This window comes from Rhamphochromis sp. 'chilingali' (assembly GCF_963969265.1).
Source record: "Rhamphochromis sp. 'chilingali' genome assembly, chromosome: 1".
Lineage (NCBI taxonomy): Eukaryota > Metazoa > Chordata > Actinopteri > Cichliformes > Cichlidae > Rhamphochromis > Rhamphochromis sp. 'chilingali'.
The window spans coordinates 42,867,210-42,883,921 of NC_137929.1; the positions used below are offsets into that span (position 1 = coordinate 42,867,210).

General features: G+C 41.0%; 1 long non-coding RNA gene across 1 annotated transcript in view; it reads right to left on the reverse strand.

Moving 5' to 3' along the window:
* Window positions 1-14,410: 14,410 nt before the first annotated feature.
* The window catches only part of LOC308402458, a 111,016-nt gene continuing 108,714 nt past the window's right edge, over window positions 14,411-16,712 (reverse strand). Inside the window, exon 3 of the long non-coding RNA XR_013972757.1 lies at window positions 14,411-14,527. This is a non-coding gene — a long non-coding RNA (uncharacterized lncRNA). The remainder of the gene's footprint in view (window positions 14,528-16,712) is intronic.

Here is a 16,712-nt window from a genome sequence, read left to right on the forward strand (position 1 = left end):
TCACCAAGTCTTGGAATTTAATAGCTTGCATTTTGACAAAGAGTGCATTTGTATGGTCCCTGTACCCTACATTATTTATTAATCTAATGGCCCTTTTCTGTATTATAGTTATTGTTTGTGTGTTACTTTTGTATGTGTTTCCCCAGACCTCTACACAGTAGCTCATATATGGCAGTAGTAAAGCACAGTATAAAATGTGCAGTGCTTTCTGATCCAACATATGCTTTGCTTTTCCCAGGACGGCAATGCCCCGTGCCAATTTCCCCCGAACATAAGTAATGTGTGGCTTCCAACAGAGCTTGTGGTCAATGATCACCCCAAGAAATTTTATTTCATTTACTCTTTCTAAATATACATTGTCAACACATATTTCTACTTCGATGTTTTTCTTTTGGTTTCCAAACAACATAAATTTGGTTTTATCGAGATTCAATGATAATTTATTTATATCAAACCACTTCTTTAATATCGTTAATTCCTGTGTGAATTCTCTGAAGTTTCTCGGTCCACACCTGAGAGCGATTACTGTGTTCACATCTGCACAAATGCATCAAGAGGGAAAACAAACCACAGTTTAATTTAAACGGACTAAACACTGCAGGTGTGAAAACACCCCAAGGATGACTGGAGTCTGTCCTTAGTGTTTGGAGACAGGCTGCCTCACAAAGGGCAACCTTTTGATCAAAACGGTTGAGAGTGTTGACTGGTCAACTTCTGGGCATCCACTATGTTGACACACTACTGGCAATTAGTGTATGACGGCAAAATCACCGCCTTTTTACATAGTCACAAGGAGGTGTGACTGAGCCATCAGAGAGACTTTGTTTAGCATAGTAGCTTTGTTTAGCTCCAAAATGAAAATGCAATTACCCTAAATCATTCGTTCACCACTTTTGTGTAATATATTGCCTTTCCAGTATTTGTAATTTAGGTCTATCACGTCTTACTTAGTTAGGGTTGACCTTCTCCCTGTTGCTGCTCTGATTTCCAATTTCTTTTCTGGTAAATAGATACCTGGAAAATATCTACAGATTTTGCCTGAAGGAAAACTTGGGGGAACAAAAGCAATTGTGGCATTTTACCCTTTAAACCAGGGGTTGGTAACTCCAGGGCTCAAGGGCCGATTTCCTGCAGGTTTTAGATGTATCTTTGATCTAACACAGCTGACTAAATTACCTCCTGAACATGTCTTGAAGTTGTCCAGAGGCCTGATAATGAACTAATCATTTGATTCAGGTGTGTTGACCCAGGGTGATGTCTAAAACCTGCAAAACACCGGCCCTTGAGACCTGGAGTTGCCCACCCTTGCTAAAAATGCTGACGGTTTAGGGTTTAAAGGGTTATTGCTGCATATTTGAAAAAGTGCGGGAGAAACATGTACTGCCAAGAGCTGCGTGACCACCTCGGATGTGCTGTGAGGGAAAAAAGAGGACAACTTTTCCCAACTTAATAATAGAAAAATATCAAGCCTGGAACTCATGTTTTCTCTGCTCATATGGTCTGTGAGCCGATTTAACTCCCCAGTTTTCTCACTAACAGTGCAAGCCCGACACTAACAATGTCATCATAACATGTGTGGAGATTTTTCCAGTCCGAGTACAGAGAAAGACCTCACAGTTCCAATATAAACAGTCACAGAGTGCAGTTTCTGTTTCTGCTCATGGTCCAGTTTGTGTGGATTTGAGAGGGAGTACTATGTGATACAGGATTATGTAAAACTGCCCTACGTTAGTAAGGGTGTGTGTAAAGCTCCTAACCCTAATCTGTAGGTTTACAACAGACTCTGTTATTACCTCTTCCTTCATTACTTTTTTGGCAATCTGTTGACAGGAACCTGCTGCACCACACACTTAGAGAGTCCCATAAAATTACTGGACTGCCCCGATCTGCATGAATTATTCTGAACATGAGTTATTTTAAAGGAATAATCCATTAGCAGGGATGATTAGGTGGCATGGAAATGACTGGATGAACTCCAGTTTTTTTCTTTTCGTTTTTCTATTTTTTTTTTAAAAACAAGAACAATGCACCGTTGCCTTACAATTAGAAGATGGTGGGTTTAAATCCATCAGCCAACTGTGACCCTTCTGTGTGGAAGGTGTCCGCATGTGTTCTCCGGCTTTCTCCCACAGTCCAAAAACATTGGCCACATGTGTGACTCTGTCTGTGTCTCTGTGTTAGCCCTGCAGCAGACTGAGAGCGTACACCACCTCTCCCCCTATAAAAGCTGGTGCAAAAAATAAATAAATGGCTGTAGGACAATTTTCCTGCTGTGAGGAATGTAATTGAAGTTTAAGGACTATAAGAAAAACAGGAATTAAAGTACTGGCTGTGATTTTTTCAGGTCTATTTTTTGTTTTCAAAGTTGGTCTTTAAATATGAAATTCACTTTGTGTTTTTCTGGATTAATGCTCTGAGTGTTGCATGCTTCCAGCACGTTGATACACACCTTACTCAAGATCCTCGGACTGCCTGATGTTAGCTTTGAACGTGTCCTTAAAGATTGTTTTGGCCCAAAGCACGGCGCTTCGTTTGTGAACTGAAAGAGTAGAGTTCTTTTGAAATCTGAACTTATGTATTCGCAGTGCACAAAAGGCCTTAGATTCTCTTTTGTTTCCAAAATAACAATAGAAAAGTAGTCTAATTACTGGTTACTAAGCATTACCTCCTTACCCTCTTTAATGTCAGCAGAGCAAACAGGGTGACACAGGGAACTGAGGCTACAGTTCACACATGCTCACTAAAGTTTATCTTGATTTCTGCTGCAACATTCAGAGTTTGGTTTAAACAACACCAAAGCAAAAATCCATCCAGGTTTGAATCAACGTGGGGTAATGGTGTTGGTCAATGCTCCCTCTAATTTTTCACGTGTCTGAGCGAACACACAAACTCCATGAGCGGTCCCTTGGACCACTGTGAGCAACAGCAGGCGTGTGCACTGTGGTCACGCCAGCATCGAATCCATCCAAGTTACATGGTTTATTAAAATAATCAAATTACAGCATTTATGTTAGACTACTATTAATTAACTGCTTTAGCCCACTTACAATGAAAAAAAAATCTTGTTCATGATCTGTGTAGTACGTTAACACTATTGGAAGTAAAAACAACTTGAACTCCAATTTTGAAAACAAAACTTCCTTTCTTTCTTTTTCTTTTTTAAATAAAGCTCTGACTGGTATTATGAGTATGAGTCTGTGGTCTGGAAGAGAGTCCTGTAACTCTGTCTGCAAAATACAGTAAATAATGACCAATGTTGGGCAATTACTTATAAAGTTACTTCTTCAAAAAAGTTACTGAGTTTTTGCAAACAACAACGTTTTTTGCAGCTGTTTTATCTAAAAATGCAGCCGAGGCGTTTTTTAAATAAACATTTCAAACTATTTACAGAACAATCAGCTGTTCTGCATCAAATCTGATGCCAAACAAATTATTTGTGCCGCTCCAAAAAATAATTTCTGTCCACTATGATATAAAGGAGAACAACAGCCTGATACCTGCAGGCCTGACAGCAGGAGATGTATCACTCCTGTAACACCTGTAACATTCAGCAGTCGCCTCATTGTTCTGACACAAACAACAAAACTATTGACTACACTACACACTAACTACACAAGATTTGCGCTAAATGTCGCAAATCTTTCACATCTCAAAACACCGCCGTCACTCCTAAAACTTCCCCCCGTTCAAAACAACTAAATGCCATGTTTTATCATAACTCTGGTTTTACGTGGCCTATCAACACAATTTAAAAACTCTCAGTCCAATACATCCAATAGAGCATCTTTGGGATGTGGTAGAACTGGAAATTTGGGAGATGTGTAACACTGCAGCCAAATGTTTGACCAGAATCTCTGAGGAACCTGTGCCATGAAGAATTAAAAGACAGTCCAACTCTCCAAATCTAGTCCAAATCTATCTATTACCAAAGCAAAGATTATTTTTTAAAGGTTGCTGCAAACTGTATAAAGGTGACATCATAAGAAATAATTCACTGCCAAGAGTTTCTCCTGATCACGGGTTTGTAGAAACTTCATACAAACACAACTTAAAGTTTTTTTATGAATGCACAGCTCCTGTTTATGCTGCTCCTGCCCTCGCTACTTTGTCTGCACAGCAGATTAAGAGCTGAGCGTTTGTGTGGCTGTGCATTTCAGGCTTGTATTCCTGATTTATAGACGGGCTCAACAAACAAATTCTGTACAATCTGAGCACTTAGCAGATAATAAAGTTAACACAGCTGCCACTAAAACCTGCACTGTGCGGTGCTCAGAGGTTGCTGCGATGACTCTACAAGGCACTGTTTCTTCTTGCCTGCGTGCATGTGTTTGCTAGACAGCAACACATCCATGGGGAGAAAAGACATGTTGCCTTATACAGACATACAGACAGTAATGTCAGAAACAAAGTTTTCACAGGACTCTCTGCAGTCCTTTGAAATACTAAGTACATCCTTACTGCTTCTTTGGGAATTAAGAGTATAAGTAGCAGCCAGCCAAGTTATCATCAAGAAGGGTGAGCACCTCTATAAAATCAGAAGTTTTGGCAGTTTTGTGCTGTTGAGCAGTCAGGTGTGAGTTAACACAATGCTACAGTTTTCACAGGAGTGAACTCGAAGGTCAGACTGAGCAATGCTCAGAGAAACTACACAGAACCCAAGAGCTACATCTCAGCCTGTGTGAGCCTCAGCTAGCGAGTTAAATTTCAAAGTTCATGACATTAAAAGCTTCGTTCAGCTGCTCACACGTGGGGTCGCCACAGTGGATGGATCCACACAGAGTGCTGTGAGACAGTATTTGCTCTTTTTCTTATTATTTGCATATTTATCACAGGAGCATGTTCTAGATCATGAATCAAATTTCAATATTAGACAAAGACAACCCAAGATAAAACAAAATGCAGTTCTCAAAAGGGAATTAAGGAAACCAGATATCCAAACATAGCCGATCGATGTGAAAAACAATTCCACAGAGAAGAGGTCAAAGTTATCTGACTGCAGTTCTTCTAGCCACGCGTGACTCAACCAATTTTGGTGCAATTACTTCTACACAAAGTGTCTGGTAGGTTTGGATAACTAAAATATGGTTGCAAGTACCTTAAATAACCGCAGTAGCTGGCTAACAAGCAGTAAAAATTATTTAATGATCTGATCTTCCATTTTATTATTAGATGAGCGATTATGGTGTGGAAGAACTTGGCTGGCCTGCACAGACTCCTGACCTCAACCCGACAGAATTTGGGATGAATTAGAGCAAAAACTGTGAGCCAGGCCTTCTCGTCCAATGTGCTTCTGGCAGAATGGTCAAAATTCCCATAAACTCACTCCTAACATTCATATGTGTGTGAAGGTAGACGAGCAAAGCCTTTAACTTTATATAAACACACATGAAATCCAGATGTTTAAAAGTTGCTGATGCCTACATTGCTAATTCAAAGGCAAAGCCTACCAAGTAAAAATAGAGAAAAAGAGATTGGATAAGATGGAGTCAGTTCATTTACGCCACATGTGAATCATTAAATAAACATCGGACTGAAGCTCTTTGATCAGCAGCTGTGCCGACTTTGTGCGTCCACGTTGCATCCAAAGTACTGTGCTGTGACTTTTTCATGCTATTCAGTACAGATGAGTCTGGTGTTAGTGTTGCCGAGGAGACTAATAAGAGACATGCCAGCAATGCAAACTACACAATACTCGCAGATGAACAGCATCCAATTTTCCTTCACCAAGAGAAAAAAAGCACACACTCTTGAAAATTGGCTCCCTTGTTGACTGAATTTGGTCGCAACAAGCAATGAAAGCATCACAGAGGATACAGCATATGCTGAAAGTTCATGTTTTGGCCACTTTTCACTTACATTCCCCCAACGCACACCGCAAGGGCTTCACGTTCATATTTAATGAGGGGCAGAGGGTGGATGGGCAGCAGCTTGACAGTCAACAGGGGAGACGCGTTCGATAATTTATGTTAACGACGCGGACACGGGGTGACCCTTCATCCCTCTCGTGACGGGGACCATCTCTTTTCCTTTTTCTTCCTCTTCCCGCTCCCGTTTGAATTTTTCAGAGACCTTGTCCTTTCGCATTATTGCGAAGACTCTAAGGTGAAGAAGAAAGCAGAGTGAGTGGGAGGACCAGAGTGCACAGCTTTGTGTGTAAATGCACAAAAACTGCGAGTGGGTGTCCGTGCGCCCACACGGTGTGTGTGCGTGTGTGTTTGTGTGTAGGCAACCCTCCAGAGACTTTTACTCAGCATTCTGACACAGCCCTTCTCTCTCATACAGGAACATTATTGGAAATGAAACAAAAAGGACACACTTAACACACTCTCTCTCCTCTCATGTGCACTCGCATCCTTCCTGACGCTTTCTTGATGTGGCAGCCTCCATTATAAAAACTACTTAAACCAAGTAGGGCTGACAAAACGCCCGGCAACCCCCCGCCTGGGGAGGAGCGGAAGAGAAGAAGGACTGAAGAGGAGGAGGAAAATTTTTTCGGCCATTTTAATTGCAAAGCTTGTTAGGCTTTTTTTCCCTCTGTCGTTAGTGCCTTATTAGCATGTCATTAAAAAGCCAGGCGCTGTTTGATAGACAGCCTGAAGGAGAGCAATTAGTTTGTGGGTATACGTGTGACTGTGGTACTGAGACAGTCAGTACTTCATGTTTACTACGTTTTAAGATTGAGGTAAAAGTGAGTTGAAGGCTGTTTCTAACCTGATCTTCCAGCATCAACTCCAATGCATTGACTTATATGAATCTGCAGTTCTCAATATTTGCCCACCGGTGAGGAATTTCACCCAAATGCAGGACGCTCACTTATATTTCTACCATTTGACACCGCTGTGGAGAATTCAGATAATGAATAATGGACTTTTTTTCACCTAAAACATTTGCAGAATCTTGGCCGGCAGTCATGGGGACATGCGTCTGCTATCGACATAAAAATTCAAGAGGGTGTGACGAGAGCTAATTTGGATTTGTGCACCCAGAGGGGGTGCGGTGATGGGTTGTCAACTGTGTTCCCCAAAGTTGAAAGGCCCATATACTCTGATTATCTTTCTTTTGGCAGCCTGTCAGGAGAGCTCGCTATGGCTTGGGAGTTGCTAATTAATAAGTGATTGCCCACTTAAAGAAAAACACTTGATTAGAGGGAGGAACGCTTCCTAAACCTGACTCAGCAGCTGTTTTTGGTCTGCAGCCCTGTCAGGGCTGAGCTGACTAATGCCGCATTTCCCTCACTGAAATGATTCGTAATAAGAGCACTTCCTCTGCAGATACATTTTGGATACTTTTTCCTGGTATAGCAACTGCTATACTTTCAAATAATTGAAAGTATAGCAGCAAATAATTGCTGCTATACTTTCTTTACAAGGAATTCAGCCAAGAGGAAAAGGAACATATATTCAGACACTTAGAAGCTGCTTTAAGCATGCATATTAGTAACACATTGGCTCTTTACACTCACCAGTGGTTTTATTAGTTACGCTTTGCTGACTTAGCCTGTGGGGCAAGGGGTGTAGCAGATAGCTGATATCTGAGTATAGATCAGCAGTTTCTAAAAATACTCAGACCGCCCGTCTGTCACCAACAACCACAACACATTCAAACCACTTACAGTAAATCGCCTTTCTTCCTCATCCTGATGTCTAATTTAATCCTCAGCAGGTTGTCTTGAATTTCTGCCATGTGATTGGTTGATTAGAGTAATAAGTAGGTGAAAAGTTAATGAAATGGCTGATTAATGGCTCTTTTAGAGGCATTGTTGTGCATGACCAATCGCTTCCTGTTAATAGGCTTATAATAAGTGGAAAATGACTCAAAAATTAGCCAATAGGAAAGCCTGACTGTTGAATATGACATATTTTCACAAGAATAGGACAACATAGCACAAGAAAATGTAAATACTGTAAATGCTGACTAAGAGCAAAAAAACCAACAAAAAACCCCAATCAACCTATCAAAACCTGATGAACACGCATGTGAAATGACGTCAAGTCCTGAAGGTATTTGCGTTACATTCGCTGGCCAGAGAGTTATACAGGCACATGCTTGTCATCTTCTCTTCTGTACATATGCATTAAACACATAAATTATTGGCAATGAGCCCAAACATGAAGCAAACCATGAGGAACTATCATTAGCCCTCTGACCACCACCATTACTGGTAGTGGTCAGAGGGCCCGGTGGCGCCAGTGTCCGGCAGCCTCGCCTCGGTGAGTGCGCCCCAGGGCAGCTGTGGCTACAATGTAGCTTGCCATCACCAGTGTGTGAATGTGTGTGTGAATGGGTGAATGACTGAATGTAGTGTAAAGCGCTTTGGGGTCCTTAGGGACTGAGTAAAGCGCTATACAAATGCAGGCCATTTTAGCGATAAGAACAAGAGTGAGGAGGACCCAGGAGCAGACACAGACGAAGAGACAGACTGAGTAGGAAACTATGACGATTGTGACTGCTATGACTGTGAACTATGACAGTAACTATGATCTTTGAACTATGACTTGACATGGGGAAAATAGTACAGACGATCTGACGAAGACTGAACGGAAACACACAGACACACAAGGGGTGATCATGGGAAGTGGAAACACATGAGGAAACAGCTGCCACAAAAAATCATAATGAGACCGCAGGGGAAGTGTAAACTTAGCACATAGAACATGGAAACAAGACTTTCAAAATAAACAGGAAACATGACGGGATGCAGACAAGACACATACTTGACAAATGAACCATGCAGACATGAAACATGACAGCTTAAGACATGAGCCAACAAGAAAGACTTAACCACAGGGGGCGAAGACACAAATGGCTTTAACAAGCAAAGAACAAAAACTAAAACAATCTAGGAGCTAATATCTAAATGAACTTAACATAAACAATGAATGACAAAATACAAGGAAACTCAGATCCTAATAAATAATAGCAACAACCAGAACTTAACATATCTTCAATAACATAAGTCAACAATACAAGGACAAAGATGTCCTGGGGATCCATGTCCCCAGTGTACTGGGTACGGGGTAATCCAAAGGCCATAAACCTGTTGTAGCACTACAGTGACTGCATCATCATCATGAATAGCTTACGGTGATAATTAAGGAGATTAGCTTGTCCTTTTGGCTGCGTTAGCACCACAGATAGTGTTGGACAGCCTGATTGCACAAGGCATAAATTTAAGAACTTGGGTTACTCAGAGTTTATTCCCAAAAGTCCTCAGATAGGACTGCTCATGCTCATGGTCTCAGCTGGTACTTAAACACAGTGGCAGCGGCTACAAATACCAGTGTTGGGGTTTGAGACAGTCCCACTCCCACTGCAGCGTCAGCTTTCTGGGTGGAAAAAAAGCTTAATAATCACTATTAATGGAAGGGAAGCGTCAAAGTACTTTGTGATGCACTTTGTTCCTCGGTTGGCCAAAAAGCCACCACAAACGTAAAGGAAGATGCAGCAATTGCAATGTCAGAACTACCCTCAGCCAGAGTGTTGTGACCCAGTCATTAAAAATCAGTGCATCAGATGCTGCTCTAGAAGAAATCGGTACAATTTACAGAAAATGACTGTCTCAAGTGCTTTAAGCCTTAATTGAGCTGAGTGAGTGAGAAGTGAAGTGGCTCTGCACTAAGCGAGCGAATTGGCTTCTTGGTGATGAGCGTGATGCCGTCAAAGTGGCAGCATACGGGCAACGCAGGCAAACATAGAGATGCAGCGCGGTGCAGGAAGGATTAGTAGAGCTTGAAAGGTCCTGCTCGTGCAAAAGTAAAAGTTCCCAGTTCCCTGGCAACAACGGGAAAGTACAGTTTCCTGTCATTCACTACCAAGAACTGAACCTTCAGCAACCAAACCTCTGCAGAAGCAAACTCTCCATATGTGTAAGCCGACTTCAAAAGAGCATCCTAAGTTTTATGAGTAAGGTTGTATTTTTCACTGGACTTTTACTTTTCAGTTTTTTTCTCTTTCTTCCTACTTGGTCTTGACGTATCGTTTATTCTTCTGTTCTTATTGTTTTGACAGTCACCATATGTGAAGCTAGTAAGGATATAAAGCTGCCATGTTGCATGCAGATATATGTGGAAGAGACTGTCATGAGTCATGAGTAAATTAATGCACATCTGCATTCACTTATTGTGATACAGCTCTGTGATTCAGATCAATCTTTTTCCTGTGCACGTTCTTCCTTCCACCAGCATCTTTCCCCACACAGGTATACATCATCGTCCTGCAGTATATTAACTCCAGCTCTTCCACCCACTCTCTGTCAAATTTTTCCATTAAGTGTAGACTCTCTAAATAGTGAGTCTAGTGTAATTTCAAAATTTCAAAATGAACAATAATATATGTTTTTTTCTTAATGTGGCCCTAATTCTCCTCTGTAGCGTTAGGAATAGGAAAATTCAAAAATATTTTTGACGCACGAAATATTTCCACAAATTTTATACGTTTGGTGTGTAGAGGCCTTAACTCACGTTTAATTTGTAACAATCAAAAAGCTGCACGTCAAACTAAAAGGAAATTAAGATTAAATGAAGTGAAAGTAGCTTAACTAGACAGAGGCGCACTCTTGCAGAGGTAATCTGTGTAAAAGCAGTGTGTAAGTCCCTTGGGGAAGTTCACCGACTCACACACTTTTTTTATCAGATGGATTCACACTTCATTATGGCTGATCCCTGCAGCCACACGCATACACACACATGTTGTCCCTGCAGCTACAGTGAAGAGGTCATTACACTCGGTAGCTCTACTGCATCAACAAAACAAATCGATTCTGGCTTTAGGATCAAAGACATTGTGAAAGCACGTGCGTCTTTATGTGTGTAACGGAGAAAAACGGGAGAAAGTGGGACATGAACACATGCGGAGATCCATCATGAGAAGTAATCTGACCTTGGTGCTCTTTTGGAGAAGGGAAGAGGGGAGCGCAGTGCCAGAGAGACTAATTAACTTGAGAGACACGGCCTTTTTCTCCTCCTCCTCAACAGAGAACATGCATGTGTTTAGTATATATGTGTATTTTGTACTGATATCAGGGCATAGTCATCACTGACAGATGGGCACATGACACAATGTCTCATCATCACATGAGAGCTGCAGCATGAGAGGTAGTGAGGAAGGAAAACAGACACTCAGACTCTCTGACTTGTTCAAACACCAACTAAAAATACTCTAAAATGTCAGGGTATGCATCTCTGACTTCTGTCTCTGTAAAAACCAATTTTACGTGTCAGAAGAAGTTAAGTTTTTTGAGGAGGCTGGTCTCTCTAAGGTAGGAAGTGCTTTTTGGTTGGAATTGGAGCATCTTTTTTTAAACCCCCAAATTTAAATATTACAGGAAAACCAGAAGTCCTTAAGTCAGGAGAATGAGAGTCAGGCATAATTCAACAAAGTTTACCAAGAAATGCAAAGCTTGTTTAGTCTGCAGTGGCTTTATGGATCTGTGGTACTTGCACTTGATGCATAATTAAGGCAAACTAATAAAACTGAAAAGTGGTGGTAATATGTAGTCTCATTAACCCTTCAAAGCTACAAACATACATGCAATATTACTGAAAGTTATTGAAGTGACACTCATAAAGCCAGTTTTTCTTTGCACGGAAATTCAATTCAGTTTTCATTTTCAGTCATATGGCGCCAAATCACAACAACAGTCACCTCAAAGCACTTTGTATTATAAGGTAAAGGTCCTGCAATAATAGACATAATAACAATAATAATATTAATAACAGTCAGTAGAATCCTAAGACTCTTAAAACAAACATTTCGTGAAATGTAACAGCAATATGTGTCGTGGATTCATGCTAACAAGAGCAAAACAAGCATTAGCTGACTGTGCAGCCACAACATAACGTGACCAGGGTTTAATATTAAAGTGTACTGATTTTTTGAAAAGTGCAAATATACATCTTAATACATTATATAAGGGAGAAACAGAGCTTTTACAATACAAGGAGCTTGAAAGTCAATATTTGGTATGACCACCTTTATCCTTCAACACAGTCTGAACTCTCTCAGGCAGCTTTCTTGTCATTTCTTTAAGTAGGAATAGTTCTCCAGGCTTCTTGAAGGACATTCAAAGCTCTTCTTTGGATGTTGGCTGCATTTAGATGATCCCACACTGCTTCAATAATGTTGAGGTTCGAGATCTGGGGAGGCCGATCCATGACTGATAGTGTTTCACTGTGTGATTTTCTGGCCATGTCTTTACTACACTGACAGTATGCTTGGGATCATTGTCATGCCGTAAAAATGAAATTATTAAATTTTTTTAGGATGTTATTGCATTGTGAATCAAAATCTGACTGTACTGTTTTCATAATTCCATTAATTTTAACACGACCTCCGACACAACTGACTGAACCTGAGCCTCAAACCATGACAGTGCCTGCACCGTATTTTACAGATGGCTGTGGACACTCACCGTTGCCCTCCTGACCTTCTCTACAGTATTGATGATGATTTGAATCAAACCTTTCACTCCATCAGACCTTTGGTGATGGATCACCTGAAAGAACTGGCCCTCGATCCCTATGTCAGGTCTGTGCAGGAATATTTCCCCCCTTTTAAAAAACATTTAAAGAAATGGGAACGTGTGCTTATGCAACAGGCTGCTAGTAACAAAGTGTTTAAAGATACAATTGAAAAATTGTTCTTAAGTTTTTGTTATATGTAGACACACCACTGGTTAATCCCTGAGTCAACATTATTCCCAAGATGGTTAAGTACAAGGACTGGACTGAAAATGAGTGAAAATGAACCAAAAAAACTTTCAACAACCTTCAAAAAACTTGGAGAACTATTGCTCACTTTAAAAGTTACTAAAGTGGAAAGGGATCATCCGGCTTGTTACTAACACTTTTTTCAAAAAGCCAAGATACCTGATGGTAGGAGGTCGCATTAGTGCCTATGAAATTGGCATCTTGCACATCTGGAAAGGCTGCATCAGTCCTGAAAGCTATACACAGATTTTCAAACATCTGCTCCTATCCAGAAATCTACTTCCGGGAAGGCCTTCAATATCCAGAAGGCAATACTACACTGGATCTAATACAACAGCATTTGTTCCCTCATGAAAGAAAAATGTTAGAAAGACCCAGGACTGTTGACCAGTTAGAAAACTATTAGAGAAGAGTAGAGCCAACATGCCTCCCAAAAGCCAAACAACTGGTCTCCTCATGACCAGGGAAGCGTAAGTAATTAAATTCCTTTAGTTCATTGTTTCATTAAAGAAACTTTGCACTGATTACAAAGCCATTCTACTACTCCTTATCTTAAACCAGGCCCTTGGTAACTAGGGGATTATGCCAATAAGGGTCTCTCATGCTGTGGCATCAAAATGTGGGTGTGCTTTTTCCGAATGACAGACACCGAAATGTCACAGAGAAAGTGTAGTGCACACCCACTTATCAAATATCAGCAGACACCACTTTGCTAACTAGCACACACTCCAGCAGAAGAACAAACCACTGAGCTAATTAATGTGAAGTCGTCAAAGTTGGATGAAAGCTGCAACTTTCCCAAAGTGAAAGACAGCCTGAGAGCAACAGGGAGAGGGCGATTTGTGTGTGTGCGTTTGTGTGTGTGCGTTTGTGTGTGTGCGCAGTCCCCTTAAATAGACTCTATCAGATGCAGCGGGAGACGAGAGGAGACAGAGGTGAAAAAGACGGAGGAAGCGAGGGGAAATCAGGCATCCGTAAGGGAGATAATTAGCAAAATATGAGAACATGTGAGGGGGACATGAGAGTATTTACTTATTGTATATCCATCTATGTTTGTGTGTGCTTCTTTGTAAGTGTGTGTAGATGCCCTCACGTGGGAGTTTTGCTGTTCAGGGACAGATGGTGCCACATAACACTGAATGTTGATGTTCTTTGTCTGAACCCAACACTAAACACGCCTACAGCATCTCTGAGCTCTGCACAGCTTTGACTGTATGATACTGGATTGTGAGTCTGTATGTGTTTGTGCATGTGTAAGTTCTTTACACTCTAGAGATTTTGGGCTGCTTCAGATGCAAGTTGACAGTCCCTTGACAAATGTGGCAAAACGGTGGTCCTAGATCCCACTGTGAGACGCATCCAAACGATACATAGCCTGTGGCAAAATTCAGATTGTGTCAGGTTGTTTAAGACTGAGTTCTCACACCGCTACGGCCCACATCTACAAGCAAACACTATAAAAATAACAAAAAATATGGCATAATGCCATTTCTGTAAAACACACACACACAAAGCTGTGAAATCTCGTATACTTCCTGTTTATATCACAGCATAATGACTGACCAGCCAGTCGGCGCACAATCTGACGCACTAATATGACTGATTGAGACTCTAAGTCTGCATTCCATACTTATGAATAACTGAACTGAATCCGGTCGCATTTTGTGTTCATATGTGTGTGTCGGTGATGTACTCACCCGTGCCAAATGCTGTTTTGATCTTCGCGTGTAACGGTCTCCCATGGGTGAACAGCCTCAGCGTGCTTTCATGTGTGCTTTGGAAACACTGAAGTGTCTAACATCTGACTTGTGCTTTTCAGTCTGGAAGAGAAACAAATGGTGGATAAATTTAGAATTTTAGAATCTATTTGGTGCCGAGTGAGTTAAAAAATCAGGCTCTGCATGATTTTTTAAAAACAATTTTCATTCATTCAATAATCCCGGATGGCATTCAGGCAAGAGTTGTCACAGCGTCTTGCTGGAAAATTTTTTTTTTCATATATACAAATAAATATAGCAAAACAATTGTGATTATTGAAAAAGGGATTCGTAGCTCGTTACAGGTAGTCTTGTAGGCCAAGTTGACATGTCTGTATGGTGTGATTGATAGTTTGATACAAAACATCTTACTTGGGGACTGGATCCTTAAACCACTCTAATGTCTGTGAAGGTTCTCAGTCATCCAGGTCATCGTAGTCTAAGATCATCATAGTCTCTACATAGAAGAGCCGCCTCAACGGGACAAGACTCGGCTGTCCATTTGCATCTAAAGGACAAAGGTCACTCCTTCAAGGATGTCAATGTTCACATTTTGGACAGAGAGGACAGATGGTTTGAAAGAGGAGTGAAAGAAGCCATCTATGTGCACTGTGAGCGACCATCTTTGAACAGAGGCGGTGGTTTACAATGGCGATTGGCGATTGTGGCTCAAGAGTTGGGAGTTCGCCTTGTAATCGGAAGGTTGCCGGTTTGAGCCCCAGCTTGGACAGTCTCAGTCGTTGTGTCTTTGGGCAAGACACTTTACTCGTTGCGTACTGGTGGTGGTTAGAGGGTCCGGTGGTGCCAGTGTCCGGCAGCCTTGCCTCTGTCAGTGCGCCCCAGGGCGGCTGTGGCTACAATGTAGCTTACCATCACCAGTGTGTGAATGGGTGGATGACTGGTTGTGTAAAGCGCTTTGGCGTCCTTAGGGACTAGTAAAAGCGCTATACAAATACAGGCCATTTACTATTTACCCGTTTTCCCTCTTGACGGGTTACTCCCACAGAGCTTAAATCTGGGACTCTCCACCATTTGATGCTAGAACTGAAGAAGCTTATCGGATGAGAGGTGAAACGTCTTCAAGCAACTTAAAGAAGTCCAGACGCTTTTCTTTCCAAGCTCCTTAGACAACACACAATTTCACAAAGCTCAAATAATCTCAAACTGGTTTCCTGGACATTACAGTAAGTTCACTGTACTCAAACAGCCTCCGCACTCAGTAGATCTCTGTCCAATCGAGCACTTTTCTTTCGAAGCTCTTTAACTCACTTTAATGCACAAAAAACAGTTTATAACTTTTATGTAGCATGCTTGACCTGATTTTTTTGTTGATATTATGTCTCTCTCCATTAAAATGAAGCTTATATAAAATCAGAGACTGTTTGTTCCTTTGGAAGTGAGCAAAATTCATTAAGGGATCAAGTCATAATTTATGATGTACTGTGAGACGTGTGGTAGCAGAATATCTCTCACCACCTGTTTATTGAAGTGACTTCCATTTCCATGCTTGACTTTAGTTCATTTTCATGTGCTCTTTAGTTTAACATATGTTCCATATGGATCAATTTTCCAGGTCACCAGGGTGAAGGTCTTCAGACTTTATACGTACGAGCATTAGAGTCCTCCATCATAATATGGTTTACTTTCTTTTGATTGGTCATTAGAGTGGATAATGGCTATGATAGTAACTAAAGGGCGGTAACTAGCCTCTCCATGGAAGTAATTCCACCTGATAATTGCTATTCAGTGGAACAGTAATATTCAAAGGGGCTGCTTCTTTATATGTACAGGTAATATTGACCATTTCAGAAGCCATTTACAGCCATCCATTCTTCTTCAGTACGATAAACAGCCTGAGCCATGAGCCATGAACGCTTCATTTGGCTTTGTCAGAGTGCTGCTTTTACTGTTACTTCATTACCCTCGGACTTGATGCTTTCTTTTGTCTCTGCTTCGTATTTCACAGATCGTCTTCTACCAGCCATCTGACATTTGAAAAAAGAAACAGGAAGGATAAAAAAAAAATTTCTTCACCAGTGTTGGGGAGTAACAGAATATCTCCTGTTACGTATTTAAAATACAAAATATGACTAACTGTACAGTTACCATTTAAAAAGGTGATAATTAGAATACAGTTACTTTGTTGAAATAAATGGATTACAAAGCGGTGTTTCCTGTTTCATATGTTAGGCTATCCCCTTCCTATCCCCTCTCTAATTTTGATAATTCCTAGCATTGCCGTAAACCC